Here is an 11,587-nt window from a genome sequence, read left to right on the forward strand (position 1 = left end):
GGTGTTGCAATTTTCACAAACGTGTGTAAATAATGTAATGAATATTTAAGTATTTTGTCAAAGGCAGATACATGCTTTTTGCAAGCACATGCATAAATACCCATACATATTTCTTATTTTTCATTTTCGGCATGTGCAAATCTTTAATTTCTGTGCATTCACTATATTTTTCGTGTAAAGTAATTTACACTAATTTAGCATACACCCGAAAGTTTTACAAAAAAATATATATATGAATATAATTTGAATGAAAATTATAAGTATTATTTTTAATACCCACTCAAAGGTCAGTTTTTCTTCAAAATTCCTCCACGATGGCATCTCTCTCTTTAGGCAGATAGCCCTTGCATGCGTTACTCTATTTAATAAAAACTTAATCTGACCTATGTGCCTAATTACAAATATTTTAACATACATAATTTTATATTTATGAAACGTGTAAGCCCAAAGTGATTATTTTTCAGATATATAAAATTAAAACGATGGGTTTAAAATGAGCAACAGTAAAGCCTCTCCTCTAAAAAATTTTAAAAGGTACGTGTTACAATAATATATGGATGTGAAAAAAATTTGTTTTATTTAAAACATTTTGACGTTTGGAAAATAAAATAAAAGTAGCGAATATTCTATCAAGGGTATCGAAAGACGTATACAATTTTAAATGTACCGTAAGGTATTTTTCATTCTTTAAGCATACCATTTTTCTTAAAATCTATATTTTTGTAGTGCAACAGTTTATAATTTTATAAAATAAATTCATAATCAAAATCGCTGTTGTTAGTTACCGAAAAATAACCAAGATGTGATTTTTGCGTAAATGTCACTAAACTACAAATTGCTATTATCCATCACACTACGAATGTTTCTTTCATGCGAAAGTGTCTCTTTTTCGATTTCTATGGAACTGTCGTGTGTCGAAATACTATCAGAATCTTGTCAAGCGAGCTTCTGAATGTAAACAAAGAACACCCCATCTGGTGACCCAAGTTTCAAAGCAGCGCTTCACTTTTAGCGCGGGTTGGCCCCTCCTCCCTTTCCTACCTGCATGCCTTCGGCTTATGGAATAACATTTATTATTATCACAATAAATAAAACAAAATGCTTAAATTTCCTTATAGATACTCGTACAATATCGAATATCTCACAGTAGTTATCTTTTAAAGTACTAACACGTTCTGCAGAACTTAATTCAAAACAGAGAAAGTAAACCCGATTTCACCGCAAATTCGCTACAGTAAACACAACAGTTATCAAAACAACAACTCATAAAATAACTGAATTGAGATGTCTTCCTCTAGCTTTTATAAGCTTTTTAAATGCACGAGAAGCTTCTCGTAATTTCTCGAGTTTTCTGGAAAGCAAAAGCGTACAGTTACGCGATATCTATTTATGAAATGCGCGTGTCCCTGTATTTTTAATTTTTCGGTGTAGCTTTCTCTTCAAATAAGTCTCGTGCTGCATTGCACGGTAATATAAAAATATAAAACAATTTTAATTAATTCTATTTAAAAATAACTAAATCAATACAAAAAACGTAACAATATATTTCTTGAAATTTACAAACAGCAAAAAATTTAATAGAAATATTCTTAAATGGTGTAATAAAAGTCTAAATTAAAATTTTTGAATGGAGAAACGTTATGGACTCCATCCACCAAGAGTTCTGGATTCCAGCTTTTCTAGGGATTCACTATCACTGAGTTAAGCCAATTGAATACCATATACACTAAAAAATAAAACCCCCACGGAGGATATTACATTTTAGGATACATTTTAAGAAATAGAAAATTGAATACCGTATAGACTCAAAAATAAAACCCCCACGGCGGATATTACATTTTAGGATACATTTTAAGAAATAGAAATTTAACCAAAAGTCTATTAAAAGCATTATTCTGATTAGAATTCCTTTGTTACTGATAAAAATGGAAGGCAATTATCTCATTAAATACAATATTTCACTATGATACAGAAAGAAAAATGAAGAAAATTAATAATGAATTATTACTTATGTGTTTTAATGCATTCTAGTAAATATTACAGCAGACGCAGATCTAAATTGAAATCCCTTAACTAGACTTTTATAATAATCAGCTGTAATTATGCAGTTTATATTTATGGTAACTGGTCGTGGGCTTATTTAGCATTAAATGGCCCACCAGCGGCCGAGCGCATTGGTAGTTCGGTCCGAGGTTCGAATTCCGCGAACGGGCTGGCTGCATAAGTGTTTTCGTGTTTTTCCCTTTGTATAACGTGCATACGAGCAAGTTTCCGTTGGAAAATCCTCCACGAAGGCATCCCTCCCCTTAAGCAGATAGCCCTCGTGTCTTTGCCGTCATCACATAAACAAAAAACAAGCATTTAAATAGTATAATTATTCCATATTATATGATAATTAAACACCTTCTTCTCTTTCTCATTCTGCAAATTTATTTATTAAAATACTCGATTATAAAGACCTAATCAATTTTTAGAAAAAGTGTAAAAAAATTAGTGTCTTATTTTCTAAGAAATAAGTAAAAAATAGTTTATATTTCCGCTACTTATTAGGCACAAAAACAAATGTGCTTCCATTAATAAATATTGTAACGAGACGACAAGAAGAACGTGGGACGTAAAATGTGTACAATTATCTAATTCTACAGCGTTGTATGGGTAGACAAAAAAAACATATTGAGAACATAGGACTTATTTTTAAATTAATTTTTAGTAGAGTAACTGATATCTTTTAACAATAAAAAGATTAAGCAGTTCAAAACCTAACTCATCTTTACTGTGGAAGTAGCAACAAGTGGTGGTAACAATGCAAAATAAATTCAAAAAATAAAAATCCATCCCGTATTCAATTCAGATTAAAGTACCTTAAAAATAATAAACATCTGAAGCACAGAGGCAAACTGCATGAGAAGCACAAAAAATCCCAAAATAAAAAAATAAAAGGGGAAAATGAAGTTTATATCCTCCGCTGCATCGTCATCAGGGGGTTGGCGCAAAGAAAGAGGTAAATATACACTGAAGTGACAAAAGTCATGGGTCCTAATATTTGGTCGGTCCTCCTTTTGCCCGGCGAAGTGCAGCAACTCGACTTAACATGGACTCAACAAGTCGTTGGAAGTCCCCTGCAGAAATATTGAGCCATGCTGCCTCTATAGACGTCCATAATTGTGAAAGTGTTGACGGTGCAGGGTTTCGGGCACGAACTGACCTCTCGATGATGTCCCATAAATGTTCGATGGGATTCATGCCGGGCGATCTAGGTAGCTAGATCATTCGCTGGAATTGTCCAGAATGTTCTTCTAACCAATCGCGAACAATTGTGGCCCTGTGACATGGCGCATTGTCATCCATAAAAATCCCATCGTTGTTTGAGTACGTGAAGTCCATGAATGGCTGTAAGTGATCTCCAAGTAGCTGAAGGTATCCATTTCCAGTCAATGATCGGTTCAGTTGCACCAGAGGACCGAGTCCATGCCATGTAAAAACAGCCCAGACCATTATGGAACCACCACCATCTTGAACAGTGCCTTGTTGGCAACTTGGGTCCATGGCTTCGTGGGGTCTGCGCCACACTCGAACTCTACCATCAGCTCTTACCAACTGAACTCATCTGACCAAGCCACGGTTTTCCATTCGTTTAGGGACCAACCGATATGCTCACGAGCCACGAGAGTCGCTTCAGGCTATATCGTGCTGTCAGTAAAGGCACTCGAGTCGGTCTTCTGCTGGCATAGCCCAAGGAAGACAAATTTCGCCGCACTGTCCTAACGGACATGTCCCTCGTACGTCCCACATTAATTTCTGCGGTTATTTGACGCAGTGTTGCTTGTCTGTGAACATTGACAACTCTACGCAGACGTCGCTGGTCTCGGTCGTTAAGTGCAGGTGGTCGGCCACTGCGTTGCCCATGGTGGGATGTTATGCCTGAAATTAGATACTCTCATCACACTCTTGACACTGTGGATCTCGGAGTGTTGAATTCCCTAACGATATCCGAAATGGAATGACCCATGCGTATAGCTCCAACTAACCATTCCGCTTTCAAAGTCTGTTAATTCTCGTCGTGCGGCCATAATCACGTCAAAGCCTCTTCACATGAATAACTTGAACACAAATGAAAGCCTTGCCAAAACACTTTGGAATTATACATTTTCTACGCGATACTACTGCCATCTGTATATTTGCATATTGCTATCCCATGACTTTTGTCACTTCAGTGTATGTTTATTAGAGGAGTTAAAGCTGCAAAAATCAGGGTCATATTCATATATTTGCAAAACTATTTTCGAAGGTTTAAATATAAGATAAAGCGATAAGAATGAGTGTTACACTGATAAATAGTTTTCTATTACAGCGCGGAAAAGAAATTCACGATTTTGTTCCACAGGTAACACAAGGGCAGTAATTTGTGAGGCTGGGTCATGCGGTTTTTACATAATTCCTTTAAATTTGATGTTGCAATGGACGGCAGATGTGTATATCAAGGAAATGCTAGAAGGTGTAGCTGCAGTGGTATTTATTTGGATTATTATAAATGACTATCCTATCGCCCGCTGTATGGCCTAGCACAATGCACAAAATTCAGTGAGTGTGCCGAGATTAAAAGAGCATATTAAATGTAATGTAACATATTACGAAAAATGAAGATATTAAGCTATACGCTTTTTAATTTTTAAAATAATATAAATAAATAAATAAAGACAAATTATTTTAACACAGTGTAACTAAATTTCAATAAAGAGAGCCTAAAGGATATATATATATAAACCTTAATAAGACATAATGGACCACCAACGGCAGACCAGTGAAAGCCGCTGAAAGTGTTCGATGGAGTGTTCGAGACCGGTGAACGGGCTGGCTGCATAGGCGTTTTCGTTTCTTTCGTTCCCCATGTGTAGCGTGGATACGAGCCAATTACCCTTAGAAAGGTCCTCCACGGAGCACCCCTTCTTTGTTGTGTAGTGCCTAAGGTGGAGCACGTAATAAATTAAAAATATAATAATAATTTAAATATTTCAATAAAATGTAATTTTTTAAAAATATATTTCACGTAGTAGCAACAAAACTGTAACCGCCCGAACAGGGACTCGAACCCTGGACCGTTAGGTTAAAAGCCTAACGCTCTACCGACTGAGCTATCCGGGCTGCTCTTTTTTTTTTTTTTTTTTTCCTCAGAATTCTTTTGATATGTCTAATCTTTTTTCTTTGTGCGCAGATATAAGTTGAAAATTATCATTATGATGATCTTGTTCACAACAGGAAATTAGTTGCAGTAACTCTTCTGTTGTAATCGTATACTAGCTTGCTGCAGAATAGCAAAATTTGTTGGATTTTTATATCTTTTCTTTTTTTGCATTTCTTACTTATTTTTATGCATAGTCAAACCCACTGAACAGAAATTTTTAAGTTTGATAATTATTCTGCTAAGCAGGATATATTGGAATTAATTGTAATAAATCTACAGAATCGTGGCAATCCAATAATTTTAAATAATAAACAGATCGTTAAAGATTTCAAAAGTCTTATTTAGTGTTTTACATTATTTAATTCATTTTAATCAAATATATACGTAAACAAATTTATTATTAAGTATTACTTACCATATTTACTCGAATATAAGACACATTGAAATAAAAAGGTCCCTCTTACAGTTCATGATAAATTTTAAGAAATAAAAATGTAAATGAATATTTGATAACTGGTTCTGATTAGAATTCAAATCTGTCTGATTAGAATGAAAAGCAAACCTTCAGTATTACTTAAATACAGTAGTATCGAAGTATAGAGTAAAATTTAAGTAGCATTGTTTATTTAAATTTTTAAGGCATTTATTTATTTAAATTTTAAATCAGAGTGCAACGTAAATTCTAGATTATTTTTTATTATTTTCTCTATTTTACTATGGCATAAAAAAATTAATGATATATTGATATTGTTTTGTTTTGTTTTCAAGTAAATAGGGTATTAGTTTAATACTGAATAATACTCGTACGTTTATGTAAATAAATTAAATAATTATTATTACTGTGATTATGATTTTGTTATTGCAATTATTTCGATAAAGCGTCATTGATTATAAAATGAAATGTTATTAAAGCTAATAATTGCAATTTCATTTTATTCATATGCATATTGAAACTGAAATAATTTTACTTAACTATTTGCTTGCCTGTTACTAAGCAAAGAAGTTCATGTCGTTTTCAAGTCGGAAATAATTTCTTTGCTTTATCTTTTAATTTATAAAGTATTAGAATATCTAAATTGGACTGACTTTTCAAAAACCTCCTTGAAATCTTCACTTCTAAAATTTCTTTTTAAGGAATTTTTCTCTTTTTTTTATAAATACATATTTTTGTTTATAATTCTGAAATTCATTCTTTTTTTCCCACATATAAATTTATCGCAGTTTTACTTTTTCTTTTACGGTTGTTTTAGATATTGAAAATTTTTTTAAATATTAAATTATTATTTTAGAGTCAAAATAAAATAATAAATAATTTAGAGCAAAAATATCTGTACATCTAAATAATAATGTGTTTGTGAGTAAATGATTTATTTTAAATAATCATCTAACACGAAAGAAAATTATGAGAATAAATCTATTACTAGAATCAATCCCGATTTCCTCTGGGTTTATTAATCGAGACAGTAATTCCTAAAGTACGAATGGCGAGACAATTTTTGGCAAGTCACGTAAGCAATTTTTTTTTTAAAGTTTTCACCTCATTATGTAATTTTATATGTTAATTTTCAGTTATTTATATATGGTAATACTTAGGTCTCTTCCCCTGTCCCTCTTCCTCTTTTTCCTTCAGGACACCTGACCAATGAATGTGTAGTTAGACTGAAAAAATACTGCGTATCTTAATGTTATCAAAAAATTGAAGAAAGAAAAAATGCATTATTTTAATTTCCATACATATAGAAAACATAAACTGATTTTCCGTTGTCAGTGGAATATTTTTAAAAACGAAAAGGGTTATTTAAAAACAAAAATCAGATCCACATACTCTTGATCATACCCCTACTTTTTAAGTTACCTTTTTCTAAAGAACTGACGTACTACTTTGACTACTACTTTGTTATTTGCTATAGGAAATTGACCTGAAAAAAACTAGCCACCAGTGAGAATCGAACTCACGACCCCTGGTTTACAAGACCAGTGCTCTAACCGCTGAGCTATGGTGGCGATGCCTATATCACCGCTATTCTTTTGATGTTCAAGTTTATTTGAACACCAACAGTAAGAAATGCTGTTAAAGATAAGATAGTTACGGCAAGTTAGATAAGATAGTATAGTAAGATAAGATAGTTTTCTAAAAATAGGCTGAACAAGGAACTTCAAAGAAGAAATCAGAAGTTCTTCAGCCCCTGACTTATTATATGCCAAGGATTGCCAATCTTTCTTCACCCTAGAGACCAAGGGCTAGATTCAAGAAATCGCGAAAGTCGAAACTAGATTATCCAATAGCCACAATTTGGTATAATAAAATGAAACAGATTTTCACGAAAAGAAACTTTCGGAGCAAAGTAAAATTTCTCAACTATTGTGTAATTAATGTAGCATAAAATTATAAATAAGAACTTATTTATATGAACTTTACTTATTTCTTATGTTCTGTATTAGCGAAAGTTTGTTCCTGCGATATGCAACTATGAATATATTGTGTGATATAATTAGCATTCTTTTTAGAGACAAAAAAAAATAATAATAATAAGCATCAGTAGTTTGTCGCCTTCACATGTCACGCTAAACAGCAACCTTCTCAAGAAACATCCTCCAGTGGAAAGGTGCTACACCAGGTACCTGGGCCGTAGGCCCTACCCCTTGTAGAAAATTTTTAACGTTGGAATGTTGACAAGAAATAACCTATTACATTCTAGAATTTGGATAAACTAAACATTAAGAAACTTCGTTAAAAAGACTAAACCAAATGATTAAAATTTTTAAAAAAATTGAAAAGTGGGAAAAACTAGGGAATAATCAACTTGTAATATTTAAGGATAGATAATACACTAATAATAGAGGGTCAGACCTGGTCGTCGAGCTGATGATCAAGTGGTGATTACTGAAGCATAAAGTTTCAAAGTAGAAAGCAATTACTCCTTACTAGTGTATTCCATAAGTTGCTGCACAGTCTGGAACACAGTACGAAGTTTCTCCGCAATATTAACAGTCCGAAGAAAACTGAGTATCTCCATGATGAGTTTGCCTAGTTCCTGGATGTTCGGGCTGCATAAGCACGAGAGAAGTCCATCAAACATGCCAGGCACAGAGGTTCGTCTATTCTTAACTTTATCGCTGTATTTGGCCCTACTAGTCGTCTGTGCTGCAGGTTTGTCCTAGGTAGCTCAGGGAAATTCTTTGCTGATCCTTCAAGAGCAGGTTGCCGCTAGGGTCTTGGTTGTGTTTTCTTCGCAAATCTCGCCTTGTAAGTCTCACACCCACGAAAGCTGCTCACGTGGTCTTTGCCGCAGTAAATGCAGCGTGGCTTTTCATCCGGTTTTTTAGGACACATGTCTTCTCAAGAAACAGAGGAGACACGACGAATAAATACAGGCTTCCATAGCTCCATGTACTGTAATTTTAGCCACAGACATTAAAGACGTCTTAGCGGTCACAGACCATAAGATGAAACCATGAATCGTCTCTAGAAACACTTGGTCTAAAATGGAAATGTCTACTGGAATGAGGTTCTTACAAAATAACAATCAAAAGCGAAATAGAGGATTTGGAAGTATTTAACATTTGCTTTATCTATTTAAGGGTTATCAAACGCGTTTTTGTTTCCGAAGAATTCATGTCTGTTTCCCCTCCCAAATTAGTTTAAGAACTTCTTGCACATGCAGAACGTCTGAAAATTCACGACCTATTTTAAAGAGTATCGTAGGTAGTGTTAATGTAAAAATAATATGCAGTTTAGCCATGGACGCTTCACTATATTTATTATCATTAAAACAAATACCCTTATATTTCAACATAACCATTAGCATTTCAATACACTTTTGTAAACGTACGACTATCTGATCCATAGTTTTTCTGAAGTAATAAAGAGGTACTGCGTTCAACACAGCACGAATTCTTTCCTCAAGCTCATCCAGAGTTCTGGAACAAATTTTGTACACTTTTTCTTTGGCCCAACTCCATCGGAAAAATATCACGAAGTGTGAGATTTGGGCTTTTTAGAAGACCACTCCATTAGTCCACGACGACGGATCCATCTTCCTTGCCAAGTGATTGTCCAACCAAAGAATTTGAATTGGGAATTTGAGCCCCTTCGTATTCCTTAGTCCAACTACTCGCGGACAACGAGAACGAACAAAGTGTGCGTGTGTATGTGGCAGGGGACAAATATAGTTTTGCTCAGTTATCAAATTGACTAATGATCGGCAACACAGAATTCCTAAGCATTTCCAAGCAGAGTTCTCTATCCTTTGTATACCTTAATAAATAAATTTAAAAAAAGGATTTTAGAGCTCCCTTCCTTGCTAAGAACTCAAAACTTTTTCAAATACCTGAAATATGAATGCTAAGTATAAACTTTTGTTATGGGCTATAATTGCCCTTAGAAGTGCGTTACAACATTACATATTTTCTGCTTAAAAATAAATATTGTTTACCTAACACCCTGTATATTAATGGGAATAGAAACAGAACACAGAAATCGCCGAATCATTACAAACAAAATAGGCATTTATATTATGTACCAAATGTGTTGCCCACTTTCACATTCAATGCCCCGTCTTTGTGTGTGTGTGTGTATGCATAAACAGTGTAAAATATAATGTGTGTTAATAAATAAAATCGCTCTCTCTCCTCGGGTTAAATCCTAGTTTTAATGAGTAAAACTCAAAGCTTTAGTTATTATTATTATTATTTTTTTTTTTCCCTAACTCCTTCATAAGTCAGCAGTCTAATCTATCCCGTTTTAATGCATTCCGGGAGAGATTTATTAAAGAAATTTGATTGTATGTTACATTTATCATTTCATAGTCATTACCATTGCAGCCACTTTTATATCGTTAACGCATTTAACAATAACAGTTCATATTATGTTCTATAACAGAATAATGGGAATAACCTCTAATTGTTGCAAAAAAGAAAGCGTTATGCCTATTTTAAAACTATTTATATCATTATTCTCGTTTCGTAAAAATGTATGTGTGCATGAAATGGCAGGCAGCACACCATTTTTGCCACAACCATCATTTGCTTCCGACAGATGTTAAAAACTCGCTTTAAATTCAAGCTCAAGCTCTTTATGAAATTTGTCGGCGGGCTGTGCATTCGAAATAGGAAATAATTGTAACTGTGAGGGGCGTGTCAAAAGATGCTCATGATTTATGATCCTAGCCCCGCCCCTTCGTTTAAGAGCGACTGGGGATGCGGGGAGGGCTTAGAAGTGCACGTGTCAGTTCTTAACCATGACCCCTTAATGTGCGCTGCCCCCCTCTCGCGACAGATGAGATGATTGCTCATTAGGGGCTCCCAGCGGGGGTGCCTCCTTTTTTTAGCAAAGTCGCGCGGTTGCGGATAAGTAATAGTCAAAATTAGGTAACGTGAGAATGGCTGAGTAAGACACGTTTTGAGAAAGAAGCAACCGACGAAAAGCCGAAAAGAAAATGTGTGTTCGAGCCTATTAACCGAGCTCAAAATTTTTATTAAGAAATAAATGTTTCAAGGGCATTAGAATAAACAGGAGCGGCTAAATATATAGCCCACCTTGCTTTTAAAGTAAAAATTTGATGGAAAGTTAATTCTGTTGCATAAGAATTTAGTAAGTGCTCTTCGTTGTATTAGACTGTTAATAAAGAAAATTACGGTTAGTGGAATACCTGGAGGGTTAATAGAAGATTAATAGAATAACAAAATGTCCGTTTTTATGAATATTTTTAAGTATAAATAGCTATAAAGACATTAAGTCAGTATTATTTCATTCATACTCAGACAGAATAAATTGATATTGTTATTCTAGGCGCTTACAGCCTAAGCGCGATTATTCCTGTAATACTCATACTGCTTAATGATCTTATTTCACGCTTCTACAGTCAATATCTATAGAATTGGAACAATCACCTGAATAATAAGTATGGAATTTCGATACTAATCTGAGGTCTGGAATGCAAAACTGTAAATCAGAGCTGGTGATGTGACACTTGCGCACATGGCAATTCCGCATAAGTGGCATTTGAGCACATCATCCTCGCGGAAGCACGACATTTTATAACCATTGTAAGATTTTTCTTAAGTAATATCCGTTTCTGCTCTGCTGGTTGTTTTGAATGATTCTTGAGCACTATTAGTTTTTCTCGAGTTCTGTTCGGAGCAGTTTCTTTGCCAGTTCGAAATTTAGATAAAATGGGAAAGGCAATTGGAAATGCTTGCAAGACTTGTTTAAGGGTTCGGGTATATTTCAAAGGACAATAAAATCGAGATTTGTTTTTTATGTTTTTATATTAAAATTTGATTTCTTGCAAGCAAAACATATGCAAAAAAGACCCATGTAAAAATTAAGCTCTGCAATTAAAGTTACAGTTAGAAAAAAGAATAGTTCTAAGCTTTTCCGATTTAAAGACCCGGGCGGTCTTG

The 11,587-nt window shown here is 34.1% G+C and overlaps 2 non-coding genes across 2 annotated transcripts; both read right to left on the bottom strand.

The window, feature by feature from the left end:
* Positions 1–5,069: 5,069 nt before the first annotated feature.
* Positions 5,070–5,142, bottom strand: TRNAK-UUU (transfer RNA lysine (anticodon UUU)). The gene has a single exon. It is a non-coding gene; the product is annotated as a tRNA-Lys (tRNA).
* Positions 5,143–7,113: 1,971 nt separating this feature from the next.
* On the bottom strand, positions 7,114–7,186 carry TRNAT-UGU (transfer RNA threonine (anticodon UGU)). The gene has a single exon. It is a non-coding gene; the product is annotated as a tRNA-Thr (tRNA).
* Between the last annotated feature and the right edge of the window lie 4,401 nt (positions 7,187–11,587).

This window comes from Stegodyphus dumicola, chromosome 7, assembly GCF_044657685.1.
Source record: "Stegodyphus dumicola isolate Sdum_Otavi_A_Nest chromosome 7, ASM4465768v1".
Taxonomy (NCBI): Eukaryota; Metazoa; Arthropoda; class Arachnida; order Araneae; family Eresidae; genus Stegodyphus; species Stegodyphus dumicola.